The following is a 14,966-nucleotide window of genomic DNA, read 5'->3' as shown; positions in this document are numbered from 1 at the left end:
TACCCAAGCCTGAATGCCTTCTTGCCAGCTCTTAGTCACCCATGGCCTTAGGATGGCTTCACCTTTTCAGTCTCACGGCTGGAGTCTGGAAGTCTACTTGGGCAGTTGCTTGGGAATTTACATGCATTTAAAAATGATTAGAATCAATTTCCTAGGCAATAATGCCAAAGGAGTGATGGAATATTGAAAATCTGGAGGACGAGTTTTGTTGTTGTTTTGTCAAGAAATCTAGTTTGTCCCAAATTGAAAAAGGATGAACTTTTATTGACTTATTCACTCAACAGGTGAGAATATTGAGTTTCTAAAGTGTGCCAGGTACTTTGCCTGGTACAAAAAGTTCAGCAGCAAACAAAATAGACCACACCACGTGTTCTTTGTATCTTTTCACTTTTGGATTCTGAATTTTTTTTTTCAAAAAAAATTTGAAAAACTGGGAAGGGATTTATTCTAAACAGGAGTAAAAACATATAATTACTACTCTTACTCCTGTTGAGACAAAACCAGTGATGCCATGGTATGGCCATGACTACAAAGGACATACATGGGTTGAAGGTGTTCGTAACATTAAACATGACCCTCTAATAAACTGATTTATTTGAAAATCAGAATGATAAAATTACCAAACAAGTGGTATTGACTATATTTAAATATATTTGCTTTTAAAATATGACTACACTTATATTCTTCAGAGGCATTTACTTTAATTTGGTACTAAAGCAACATAGCCATGGTGTAGGTAGAATTCTATAATTTTTTTTTAATTTTTTTTTAACGTTTATTTATTTTTGAGACAGGGAGAGACAGCATGAAAGGGGGAGGGTCAGAGAGAGAGGGAGACACAGAATCTGAAACAGGCTCCAGGCTCTGAGCTGTCAGCACAGAGCCTGACGCGGGGCTCGAACTCACGGATCATGAGGTCATGTCCTGAGCCGAAGTCGGATGCTTAACCGACTGAGCCACCCAGGCGCCCCTAGAATTCTATAATTTTTGACAGCATCCACAACATTATAGCAACGACAGAGAGAGTGAAAGTTTTCTCTGATCTCGGGTTCACAATCTCTAGGAGTTGCAAGACTCAGTCCCAAAGTTTGGAAGAAAAACATAGAAAATTGATTAAACTTATTTAAAATAGCAACGAAATTAACCAACACATTGCTCCGTGGCTAAATTTCCCATATAAAAATTAGAGTCTTCTTTATTTTGCAAAGAACAATTCTTCAGCATGTATTAGTAACAATTCTCATGAACACCTCCACCCAAAGGTCAACAGAAAAAACAGAACACACCTGGACTGTTAGAACAGAGAGCAAGGGTATCTCTCTCATTGTTCTGTCAAAGTCTCCTATAAAAAGTCTTTGTTCACAGGATTTATAGCCAAAAAGAAACCTGCAAGTCTTTTGGCTGACAGCAGTTCAGAGAACTGTTTGATAGCTGGCCAATCTTCAGGGGGAAAGTTCTATTTCTCATTCATCTAACAGAGAATTGAATTGCATCGTTATCTGGAAGTCTAGGTCAAAACTTTTTTTTTTTTAATCATGTTACTCAAACAAATCTTTCTTGCCTGAAATTTCGCTATGCTTTGATTATGACTTCTTTGGTCAGTTAATAATATGAGAGCCAATATGACGGCTGGAGCTCTCTGATCTTAGACATTTTAGGGAAAGGGATTATTACAGTTTTTCATTCTGTTATTGGCATTACAAGCAAACAATCAGGCACAGAATTTCAAAGCCTAAGTAAAATACTGATATGCAACCCAATTAATTCAAAAGTATGAAAGATCATTGTGGAAGGAAACAAAGAACAAAAATAAATCTTCAAAGTGCCCTATCAAATTTATTATCAAAGCAATTAGAAGTAATCATTAAAAGTAAAGTTGAAAATGAAACCTGAAAGTTGCAGCAAATGTGTTTATATATGGTAATCGTAACACTATCGGGGTGTTTTATTGTATTTTCAAAGCTGACTCCATCTCTATAGCAGGTGTTCCTTCACTGAATCAAAAGTAATTAAAAAGTATTTTAGTAATACAATGGAACTAGAATAATTAGCCCTACTTAAAATAGAAATTTCAGGAGAAAAACATGTTTTGATGCATGTCACTGAATTTCTTAATTACATATCTGAAGTCTACTTACAAATTTTAAATATGTTTATACTGACAGAACATGGTTTTTCAGTAACTTACCCCCAACTGTTTATTGAACACCTCGCACACCCCAGGCATGTCTCAACCCTGGATATCCAGACAGCATTAAGACAGACAAAACCCTTATTTATCCCCTACGCTTTGTTGATTGAATGTTTGGCTTTTGATTTTACTTTCAAATTTTTTTAATTGTAATATTTTTGTTTAAACAAAGAGAACTTTTTTTTTTTTTTTTTTAGTTAAAGGTATACGTTTTTTGTATGTTGGGAAATCGGTTCCATAATGGTCAATATGTCAGTTTCTACAGAATAAACAGCAATGGCATAGTTCATCTCTGACCACAGGGACGGGAATTCATGGTTTTTGTAGGGTCTGATATTCCATTTTACAGTGACCTTCAGGGTTCAGAAGTTCTCTTTTCTGCCAAGCCAAAATTTTCCTTGTTTTTTCAAATGACCTAAACGCTGGTCCTGCTACATCTGGGGACACCCAAAATTAAACCATTGTTCCTTCAGAATATTGGTCTGTGATCCCTGATGCACAATTCCAAAAACCAAAAGGCTTTGGAAACAAATTATTTTGTGTATTTGGCACAAATTTAGTTGGCAGCAAAAGTTAATCAAAACTAACCTTTAATCAATTTAGCATGATTATTCATATGTTTAACTACAAAAATATTGATGTGTATTGCACGTTTACTACCACAGTCCTGATGGGGGTGTTGTATAACGTATCGTACTGCCGTCATAAGATTTTTAAAAATCTGAATTGTTGGGGCGCCTGGGTGGCTCAGTCGGTTAGGCGTCCGACTTCGGCTCAGGTCATGATCTCACAGTTCGTGAGCTCGAGCCCTGCATCAGACTCTGTGCTGACAGCTCGGAGCCTGGAGCCTGCTTCGGATTCTGTGTCTCCCTCTCTCTCTGCCCCTCCCCTGATCATGCTCTGTCTCTCTCTGTCTCAAAAATAAATAAAACATTAAAAAAAATCTGAATTGTAGAACACATCTCACCCAAGCACTTCATATGAGGGACTATATATGTGGTTTGTAGAAATTTTACAATTTTTAAAAATAACTAATATATCCTTCCTTATTCTTATTGCTCTGAAATATTGGTTTATAAATTCTTCACTTGGTAAAATGATTCCTAACTGGCATTTTAAAAATGGAGATGAGAAGAAGAAGAATAAAAAGTTTCAATTATTGCTGGATTACAGCAAACAACGGCACCGTTGGACAGACTGTGATCTAAGATTTGATTAACATAATATTATTAACATTACAGGGATATGCCTAGTCCAGTGGGTATACCACACTGCTCATAGCTAATCCTAACAACACCTACAAGAATTAAGTAGAATTACAAGAATTAAGTATTATTATTCTCACTTTCATGATGAGACACATATGCTTTAAGTGACGTTTTATAAACCTAAGTTAAGATTAGAGTTGGGGGGGGGGCACCTGGGTGGCTCAGTCTGGCTCTTGATTTCAGCTCAGGTCATGATCCCACCGTTCATGAGATCAAGCCCCGTGTTGGGCCCTGGTGCAGTCAGCACAGAGCCTGCTTGGGATTCTCTCTCTCCCTCTCTCTCTTGCCCCTCTCCCACTCACGCACTTGCATGCTCTCTCTCTCTGTCTGTCTCTCTCTCAAAATAAATAAAGAAGCTTTTTTTTAAAAAGCAACTGTAAAAGTGTTTATAAACATGCGATCCTGGCCCCCTCCTGTTGGTGCGGCAGGCTGAGATGGAGCCCAAGCAAATCAAAGTCAGGTTAAATCTCACTATCTAAGAATTCTAACAAAGAGTAGAATTCGAAAAGTGTTCAAATTAATTATCTTAATAATCATGCCAGTATTGTTGTTTCTTCTGTATCTTCCTCAATATTTTGGGAGACAGGCACTCGGTAAATGAAAGAACAGCAAACAATTCTAGCAGTTATGCTGCCTGACAAAGCAATCTGAAGAAAAATTATGAAAACAACATAATTTTACACATGAAGAAAACAAAATGTAGTACTTAAAAATTATCCCATGTAAGTTTATTTAATATATTCATATAACATATGGACTCAATACACAGAATTCACATACTAAAGAAAAAAATGTCTGGGATGTCTGGGTCAAACTCTTACAAAACAAAGTATCATTCCTAATAAAATAGAGCTCTGATTGGCACTGAAAGCAAATGAGGCAGATCTGGTGTTGTGCATTGGTAATGTGCAATTGGTAACCATTATTGTTAGAGTAGTTGAAGTGTTACTGCTACAGGTTCCGGTGGAATATTTCTGTTAGCCAAACAATCACTTGTGATAGCATTTGCACATTAAGTTTAGAGTAGGAGCAACTCTGGGGATGGTTATATGTCACAACCTCAAGGTAGTAATTAAAGACTGGGTTTTTGTGGAGAGGGCCACTGTAGTGTAGTTGCTAGAAGACGTGTGGTATTAGCATTTACCAGAGAAGGTTCATTGGCAGTGAAAACAGTGGTTGTGCTGGCACCTGTTGTGGGTTGTATTTCCGGTTGAAATGGCGGCAGGTGTGGAAATTGTAGGCTCAGGTGAAGTAATGGTAGATGTAGTTTAATTTGACATGATTATAATGGTGGATTCAGTAGACATCGTGATAGCTGCATTTTAGCCGAAGTAGGGTAGGTACTCTGTTCATTTAAGGTACTGTTAGTAGGGGTGAATTGAAATGGGGGCGATAATAGTAACTATGTAGTAGGAGGACCAGTAGAAATTAAAGCGGTTGTGTATTTAGCTGAAGTGGTATTTCCTAACATGGCTGTAGGGTCAGCTGCAGTGGTGTTTCCTGTCATGGCTGTAAATTGAATTGAAATGGTGGTAGCTGTTGTGGTAACAGGTTTTTACAGAAATTATGGTAACTGGGTATTGGTTTCAGCCAGGCAGAAACACAAGCTATTTATTATGACAGTAATTCGCTTCAAGTGGTGGCAGTGTTGTGGTCATGGGCTTTAAGGTGTGATGCTTGTTGTTTTTGATATCGTGGGCGTATGTTTGGCGGATAGTCTGGTGATTTTTAGTCCAGTTAAAGCCATGTTGGATGCTGTGGTCATAGGTTCGGCTGAAAGAGTCGTCAGGAATATTATGGCTCTCAGTTCAGTACAAACAGATATTTATAGGTTCCCCTGAAATTTTAGCAGCTGTTCTAGTTATCGGTCCGGTAGAAATTGTGGTAGTTGTAGTTTCAGACAAGGCTATGCTAGTTTCAGGTTCATTTAACCTGGTAGTAGTGGCTGGGGCAATGCGTCGTTCGGTGGAGAGAGCAGTGGTAGCCACTATGAGAGCACATTTGTGGTGACGCCCGTTGTGCCTGTAGGTTCCGTTGTAATAGTTGTTGCTTCAGGTGAAAGTAGTGGTTCTTCTGGTAGCTATAGTTTCAGTATTGATTCTGGCAATTCTCTGGATAACATTTCAACGCTGGCTAGGATGTCTCAGTGGGTTAAGCGTTCTACTTTGGCTCAGGTCATGATCTCACAGTCCATGGGTTTGAGCCCCACGTCGAGCTCTGTGCTGACAGCTCAGAGCCTGGAGCCTGCTTTGGATTCTGTGTCTCCCTCTCTCTCTCTCTCTGCCCCTTTCCCACCCCATGCTCTGTTTCTTTCTCTCTCTCTCTCTCTCTCTCTCTCTCTCTCTCTCTCTCCCCCCCCCCCAAAATAAGAGAACATTAAAAAAAAATTAAAACATTTCAACTCAGGTTACTATTTGGCAGCATGAAATTTGGGCTGGGACTGTCCTTGTTGGAGCCCAGCTCCTGTTGGCTACTTTCATTTTGAGAATTGCTTATCCTTTCTAACTACCCATTTTCTTAACTGTAGGATGCTGGTAATAAAGATACTTGACTTACAGGACTTACGTACAGCTTAGTGCAAATCAAATAGCACTGTAACTTACGAAGCACCATGCAAGTCAGGCAGTGGATGCTGGGCCTGGGCCAGATTCCCCAGTGAGCTCGGCCACTTGATTCAAACCCCGACACTGTGTGTCCTCGATTGTATAACCAGAATGGTCATAGAGCTGTCTCACAGGGCTTTTATGAGGCCTGAATAAGATGATAAGTGCCAAGTTGTAAGAACACAGCTTGTCACGTAGTAAATGCTCTATAAGGATCGTGAGATGGTGATAATGATGATGATACAACAGCAAATATTGCTGGATAAGCAGCACAACAACGAGAATCCAAGCTCTGCAGTCAAATTTGAGTTTAAATCCCAAACCCCTGAGATCAAAAGCAAGTTTCTTAACTCCTCTGAGTCTTGAGGTTTGCTTGTTTTGTTTTTGGTTGTTTGTTTATCTCTAAGGTGGTGAATAATATTCAGTCTTCAGGGAAAGAATTAAAAAGAGATTTCAATTTTTTTAAATTATTTTATCAGAAGCAGTGTAGCACAGTGATTAAGAGCTTTGGATTCTAAAGATTCCTGGTTGACTTTCATCTGTGACTCTTATAAACAGGCTAATACCTGGCAATTTCCTTAATGTCCTAAGCCTCTATTTCTTCACAAGAAGAGGTATACCTATATCCAAGGATAAGTGTAAGGATTAAAGAAGATAATAAGGTATATAATATACTTGGTGCAATTCCTGACACTTGCTCAATTTTAAAATCTGTGATTAGCTCGCTGTCATTCCCTTCCGTAACTGAGCTTGGGGCAGCAGGAGAGAGGTCACATCTTTGAAAAGAATGGAGTAGGTCTCACTGCTAGGAAATGCGGGCTTCAGTTTTAGGAAGGAAGCCCCAGTTCGGATGTCCAGGGAATAAGGGCACCAGCAGTCACCAAATGTCACCTTGCACCACAGGGTCCAGGCATTGGCTAAAGGAAGCCTGGAAAAGGAGGAAATAAATGACTAACCTCAGAACTCAGAATAGGCACTACTTGTGCTGAATCAAACCAGGGGCAGGATGAAGCCAGGCAGATTGGAACCCTGCAGAAGAAGTGAGCATTCAGGCTAGCCCACCGCTAACTTAACACGTGAACTCTTGCAAAAATGTGGCCCTTCCAGAACGATATTTTCCCCGTCTGTTAAATAATGTAAGACCAGATGGTAACTAAATCTCCTTCTGTTCAGTGATAGATAAATTGGCAAGCAAGAGAAGTCATTTTAAGTAACTCCCCCAGATCAAGGTCATTCATTCTTCACTTTGCTCTCAGACCTAAAAGATAAGAGTCTCTTATTTTGTGTTAAGAGTTAATCTCAGAGAGAGACAAACCAAGAAACAGAATCCTAACTATAGAGAACAAACTGATGGTTACCAGAGCAGAGATGGGAGGAGATGGGTGAAATAGGTGATGGGGATTAAGGAGTGAGCACTGGGTGATGTATAGAACTGATGAATCACTACATTGTATACTTGAAACTAACATAACACTGCATGTTAACTATACTGGAATTAACATTTTAAAAATTAATATTTAAAAAAGAGTTAAGGGACACCTGCGTGGCTCAGTCAGCTAAGCATCTGACTTTGGCTCAGGTCATGATCTCGCAGTTCATGGGTTTGAGCCCCACATCAGGCTCTGTGCTGACAGCTCAGAGCCTGGAGCCTGCTTCGGATTCTGTTTCCCTCTCTTTCTACCCCTACCCCGCTTATACTCTGTCTCTTCTCTCTCTTTCTCAAAAATAAATATAAAAAAAAAAAGAGAGAGAGTTAAGCTCAGGCCCTCTTTAATGAGCCTCTAAGCAGGGCAGCAGTCAAGATCAGTCAAGATCATATTTCTCCCTGGAGGTAAGACACATAGCTATGGCCACAAGGCCAGGTGAATATGCAGTCAGGAACACAGATGTGAATCAAGTCACCAGAGAGGGCAAAGCATGGATAGGAGGACTAGACACAGGAGGGCTGAAAGAAGGGCCACAGTCAGTCTCAGAGGCAAGAGGGAAGGACGGTGAGGAAGAGGACCCACAGAGCAGCCCTGGGGCATGAAACAGAAGACATCGTTTTCCATCCAGCCTCTTTTGCAAAACAGCCCTTGAATTTGACTCTCTTCACACCTACTTAACCCACATAAAACAGGGGCTCCCAAATTTGCTTTATCATCTTTAATTTAATATTATTCTCTACAGGGGCGCCTGGGTGGCGCAGTCGGTTAAGCGTCCGACTTCAGCCAGGTCACGATCTCGCGGTCCGTGAGTTCGAGCCCCGCGTCAGGCTCTGGGCTGATGGCTCGGAGCCTGGAGCCTGTTTCCGATTCTGTGTCTCCCTCTCTCTCTGCCCCTCCCCCGTTCATGCTCTGTCTCTCTCTGTCCCAAAAATAAATAAAAAACGTTGAAAAAAAAATTAAAAAAAAAATTATTCTCTACATGTGTACATTTTTTTCCCCAAAGAAGAACACAGGCTCTTGGAAGGCAAGCCCTCACAAATCTCCTTCTCTTGTTTTCCCTGTCTGTGTATTGTACTAACAACGAATCAATTTTTTTTTGCATAGAAATGTTGGCCATGTGTAACCCAAACATTACCTGTCCATGATGAAAGTCTCTCTTTGGATATTGTGAGCGTCCAGGAGTCCCCAGGTTGACAAAGGTAGGAGCGACATATGTGCCAGCATCATCAGTGACATCAGTTGATGATGGAAACTGACATACTGAATTGTGAGTTTCTGATCACTTGGACTTGAGTGTGGCTACCAGGACTAATCACCTGGAAAACAGGAAATCCATTGAGTTGAACTTTCTAAGTAAAACTATCCTAACTAATAAAATCTATATTTTCATGTAAGTTATATTTTATTCCATTGATCCAAATGGCTCTTGATGGAAAAAAAAAAGTTTTCCTCCTTCAGTATCATGAGAGAGTAGAAAATCATTATTGAAACACTTCTGTAAGAACAAAAGTCAATGAGTCTTTTCTTTCAAAAAGTAAAAAAGAAAGTCAGAAATACATATTATATATAAAAATACAATAATACTAAAAGACTTAACAGCAAGGGGCAATTAAGGACTAGAAAGGGGACCATGGGGGAGGGGAAGGGGAAAAAAAACTTACAGAGAGGGAAGGAGGCAAACCATAAGAGACTCTTCAAAACTGAGAATAAACTGAGGGTTGATGGGGGGTGGGAGGGAGGGGAGGGTGGGGGATGGGCATTGAGGAGGGCACCTGTTGGGATGAGCACTGGGAGTTGTATGGAAACCAATGTGACAATAAATTTCATATAAAAAAAGGACTAGAAAAGGTTCGGTATCGACCAAATTCATAAGAGCAAATGCAGCTGAGAGACCTGTGCCACGCAGTGTGCAGTAAAGAAGGGACCAGAATGCCAGGTCACACACCGAAGCATACACCCACGTCAAAACAATCTTCCAGCTCATCATAAAACAAGTCCCGTTCATCTTCAGAGTCTGTCAGGCCACTGTCCCCACTTGCTTTTTTTTTTTTTTAAGTTTTTATTTATTTATTTTGAGAGACAGAGAGAGAGTATGAGCAGGGGAGGGGCAGAGAGAGAGGAAGAGAGAGAATCCCAAGGACTGTCAGTGCAGAGCCCAACGCAGGGCTCAAACTCACAAACCATGAGATCATGACCTGAGCTGAAATCAAGAGTCCGAGGCTTAACCAACTGAGCCACCCAGGTACCCTCCCTCCCCAACTCCTTCCCGACTCCCCCCAACTTGCTTTTTTGTCTGTTTTTGTTTTTTCTGGCCCATTCACCCAAACCCATCCATGAGAAAATGTTCTCTTCTGAATATCATGGGGGCTAGCCCATGGGCCCGGCTGAGGAACCTGGTCTGGATGGGTGGACAGAAAACTTCCCAGGAAAGCAAACAGGATGTAGGGGGAGTCTGCCAGCTGCCCTACATGCTTCGAGCTGTGTGCGAATGTGTGTGAGGCTCCTGATGGAGGAGAAGTGTATAGACGGACTGGGATGCACTAAGCACCAGGGAGGCTCAGAAGAACACAGTCAGGCCTGCAGCACTGCAGACCTGCCCACTCTTCCCAGAAGAAGCCTGCTCTTGAAGGACGTGGGGAAACTCCTGGGTGCCTGAGCACCCTTTTAAGAAGTCTGGCTCAAGGCACCCATCAGCATACCCCAATCTTGACTGATTTTTAAAGAACTATGTAATGTTTCATTTCTTAAGCTGAGTGGTAGATACAGGGTGCCGAATTCCTCTTTAAATCTTTTGAATATCAGAAATATTTTGTAGTTGATTTGTAAAAGAAAAACATAAGAAAACTTTTTGGAAGAAAGTGTTTTTTTGAAGTTTCTTCCCCTTAGAAGAAGGGGAAATTCTAATATATTATTCTAAGGAGAAGTAGACTTACTGAAATCAGAATCTGGGGGGACATTTTGTGACCTCTAGAAACTATGAATTATCTAGGACTTTCTTCATAACAAGATAGAAATGTGCTATTTGCACACTCTCTCTCTAAATCTTGTTATTCCTATATGGTTATTAAACTCGCTGACCAACAATGTTAAATTGGTAAATTATTTGTGTGGGTAGGACAGTAGTCCGTTGCAACTCAACCACTAAAATAAAACTATGACTGTGATTAAACACGGACAAGCATACCTTGCCAGTTAGATCATGGAGATCATGGAGGTGCACTTTCGAAGTTAACGATTTCAGGGGAATAAATAAATTTTAGCAACATTCTGCTGATCACTCAGGAGCACTTAGGAAATCTGGATTCAGCTCTATAAATAGTTGTGCTTTTTTTAAATGTGTTGATACCATGCTTTAGTCTTCAGTCATGACTCAATTTGCCTGAGGTTGATGAACTTAAACATTTAACACACTCTGTAATCCAATCAAAACTCACTCATCAGGTCAGCTTCCTGAATCTCATTCTCCTATTAGAAACCCAGCCCCTTCTAAAAAGGAAGACCCACAGGTAGTAACTTGTCAGGAGTGAAAATCCAATGATGCTGGGCCCCTATGCTACACCACGCCAAGGGAGAATTTTGGATTTTGTCACAAATACTGAATCCTGATTATTACTTCCATCATTGTTTTATCCTGGCTCTGGTTTGACTCTAATCAGAATTAGTCACTAATGCTATTTACTACAACTGAAATGCACTTGGTATATTTATTGAAAAGTTATGGTGTTAAAGTTTAAGGTATAATATTTTGCCAAGAGAAAAAAAACCTAGATTGCTTTTTAAAATGTAACTTTTAAGTGATGTTTTATTGCATCGGTTGAAATTGTCCTCAGATGGACAAGGTTTTTCTACCACTGTGACAAAATATCCACATGAAAGAAATTGTCAGAGGGCAATATGTATACATCCTATACCTTGTTTTTATAGAATTTGAAATATTTCTAACTGTGTTATCATCTGCTTTGTTATCTATAAAAACCACCAAAATGATGAACTAATGCCTCACTAAAGGCAACTACTTTCCGTTTTAATCTGAGTATTTCAACATAACGAACATCCAGTTCTGAGGATTCAGATATACCTGAAGACCTTTTTTTTTGGGGGGGGGGGGCGGGGAGGGGGAGTCACATGAACTAGAACAATAGATTATTTAAAAATCTCTTGCTTTTGAGACAGGAGTATCTTTCTTGATGTTTAATCATTCAAAAAATATTTATTGAGCAACACGACCTCCTTGTCTATCTCATGGGTGGAAAAAAACATTTCTCTACACACTTACAAATTATTCTTTAAACTGTCTATTTCTTTTTGTTTGTTTGTTTGTTTTTTCAACGTTTATTTATTTTTGGGACAGAGAGAGACAAAGCATGAACGGGGGAGGGACAGAGAGAGAGGGAGACACAGAATCGGAAACAGGCTCCAGGCTCTGAGCCATCAGCCCAGAGCCTGACGCGGGGCTCGAACTCATGGACCGTGAGATCGTGACCTGGCTGAAGTCGGCTGCTTAACCGACTGCGCCACCCAGGCGCCCCTAAACTGTCTATTTCTAACTACATTTCCACATTTGTTTCTATTACCAAGACAAATATAAAGACAAAACAATGGGTTAACTCTTGGGTATGAAAAACATAACTGCCAAAATGATGTCTACATGAACCAGGGTTTCTTGGTTGTTTCACTGAAGTTTTAGAGTACATTTAAGATTAATTTCTTGATTTTCCAAGTATTAGAATTATTTGAGTCATAAATTTTTAGAATTAGCCTTAAAAATCTATGAATTATACACCAAAACTTAGATATCAAACTTAAAAAAATGCTTTTACAAATGCTGAACCCCCTTTATGCATGGTTATAACAGCATATTATATTTTAATTGTAGTCCCAGGAAAATACTAATATTTTAGGTTAATAACACAGAAAATAAAATTTTAAGTTCTGTTTACATGTAGCACAAAAAATACAAGATTTCTGATTTATAGGTATTGGTTGAAAAGCTAATAAATTGCCCTTTCCTTACCAATTATAATTGTTTATGGTTTTTTTTTTGGTAAAGAATACATAAGCATTGTTTCTGTGATATTATGTGAAAAGCATTAGGGTTTTCTATTCAGACTAGAAATAAAATTCATATAGACAAGTTATCAAATGAAACAACAAATACTCACAGGCTGGTTTCTAGAGGATTCCACATTTACTATGTATTTTCCACATTTCTTCTCCATTCTTGAGCTGCCAGTTTAAACCCAGGACTATTTTTCCTTTCGACCACTGACATTTACATCTGCAACCTTGTGTAATATTGTAGTTGACAGAGGGCAGATTGACTGTGATGCACCTGGCAGGTGTTGATAAAATAAATATTAAATACCATTCCTAACAGAGGACTCACCTTAGAGTCCTTTAAAGCAAAATATTAATTAACGTTGAGAAACAAGAAAAACAATGCCACCTCTGAGAGGTATTGTTGCTTTTCTCTCTGCAACCCACCTAGCAGAAGCAAACTATGATAATCTTACATAATACTTCCTTCTCTCCCCATTTGTGAGCATACCTCAGACATCTTTCGTCCAGAGTTCAAGGCCAATCTATGATAGGATTCTGAAGTAAAAGAAGTTTCCAGTTGCTTCCTTTCAAACCTAGAATGACCAGCCTTTCTCCCTATGTTGGTACCACCTTTACGGCATTCATGCCTCCTGATCACCTGGCCTTGACCTTCTCCAGCTGTCCCCAGTGCTATGAACCAGCACTGTGATAGTGCTCCCTGCATTTGACAGAATGAAATTCTGGGTCACATTGGCTTAGGTTCCAACTCCATGTTTCCTAAAGCGAGAACAACATGATCTAATAAATCAGGAACCACTAATACATCTGCCAAGTTTCTTTTCTCCTTGCAGAGTACTAGATAAACATAATTATTTAGGCTGTTGGCACACTTTTGGCACCTTAAGAGTTATAGTTAAGAGGTATAACAGTAAGCATTCCATTCTAGTCCTTCCATTTTACCTCAAAGGGAACCTTCCCTTTTCCTCTTTGTAGAAATGTCTTTATTATCAAGATATTTTTAGGAGTTAAGAAATAAGTTAGCTACTGAACTGAAAAGCTACCCAACAGAAATCAAACACATATGTCCAAAGTTACCTTACATAAAACTAGCATGAAAAAAATTGGGGTGAGAGTTACATTAGAATATTTTAAAGTTTTCAACTAAATTTATCTGAAGGACTAGAGTAATCATAAATAACCCCTTGCAAACAAAGCGATCAGGGTAAAATAATTTGGTTCTTTTGGAAAAAATGCCTCCTTGTCTAGACATCCATCACATTTGTCAGACCAAAATCACCCACTGACAGGCTAAAATGAAAAGACATCACCAAGACATTAAAAACGACATTACCAGGGCAGCTGGATGGCTCAGTCAGTTGGGCATCTGACTTTGGCTCAGGTCATGATCTCACAGTCTGTGAGTTCGAGCCCCACGTTGGGCTCTGTGCTGACAGCTCAGAGCCTGAAGCCTGCTTCGGATTCTGTGTCTCCCTCTCTCCCTGTCCCTCCCTTGCTCATGCTCTGTCTCTCTCTGTCTCAAAAATAAATTTAAAAAATAATAATAAATAAAATAAATAAAAATGACATTAACAAGTGTTGGTGAGAAGTGGACCAACTAGAACTCTCACACATTACTGGTAGGAGTACAAAGTGATACTACCATTTTGGAAAGCTGCAGTTTCTGCTAAAGTGATATATATGCCTATCCTATGAACTAGCAGCTCCCCTCCTAGATAGATTCCCCAAGAGACTGAGTGCATATGACCAAAAAAGGCATATAGAAGAATATTCATATACATATAGCTATTCATAATAGCCATAAGCTGGAAATGATCCAAATGCCCACAATGAATAAATTGTGGCATACTCACAATGGAATTCTATACATTATATCAAACTCATACATACACACACATATATTTTTTAAATCAGCCATTATTAGATATGACATGTTCACTTACTCCATCTAGCAAAGGAAATCAGACATGTGTATGATTCTATTATACGAAGTTCAAGAATGAACTAAAGTAATCAGATGATGATAGAGATCAGAACTATTGTTTATCCCAGGGTGGGGTAGACGAGTTGACAGGAAAGGAGCATGAGGGAACATTATGAGGTACTAGAAAACTTTCTAGATCTTGATCGATGCGGTGGTTACACATGCGTATAAAAACATAAAAATGTTCTAGCTATACACTTTAGACCAATACACTTTGTGAACCCAATCCTTGAATAAAATGGAAAAGAAGTAAAATTAACCATTAACAGAGCTGAAAGCGAATTCCCGATGAGGAATCTAAAGTCTAGGAAGGGTCACACACCCTACGGAGTGTGGATCCCACGCTGATGGCCCCATCCGTTAGTCTTATGCCCTTGCCCACTGACCATCTCCTAAGAGACTGTGTAGAAAGCTAGACATTCTAGTAGATAACAG

Source organism: Prionailurus bengalensis, chromosome D3, assembly GCF_016509475.1.
Source record: "Prionailurus bengalensis isolate Pbe53 chromosome D3, Fcat_Pben_1.1_paternal_pri, whole genome shotgun sequence".
Lineage (NCBI taxonomy): Eukaryota > Metazoa > Chordata > Mammalia > Carnivora > Felidae > Prionailurus > Prionailurus bengalensis.
The sequence above is the reverse complement of the archived record's forward strand: the minus strand, read 5'-3'. Positions refer to the sequence as shown.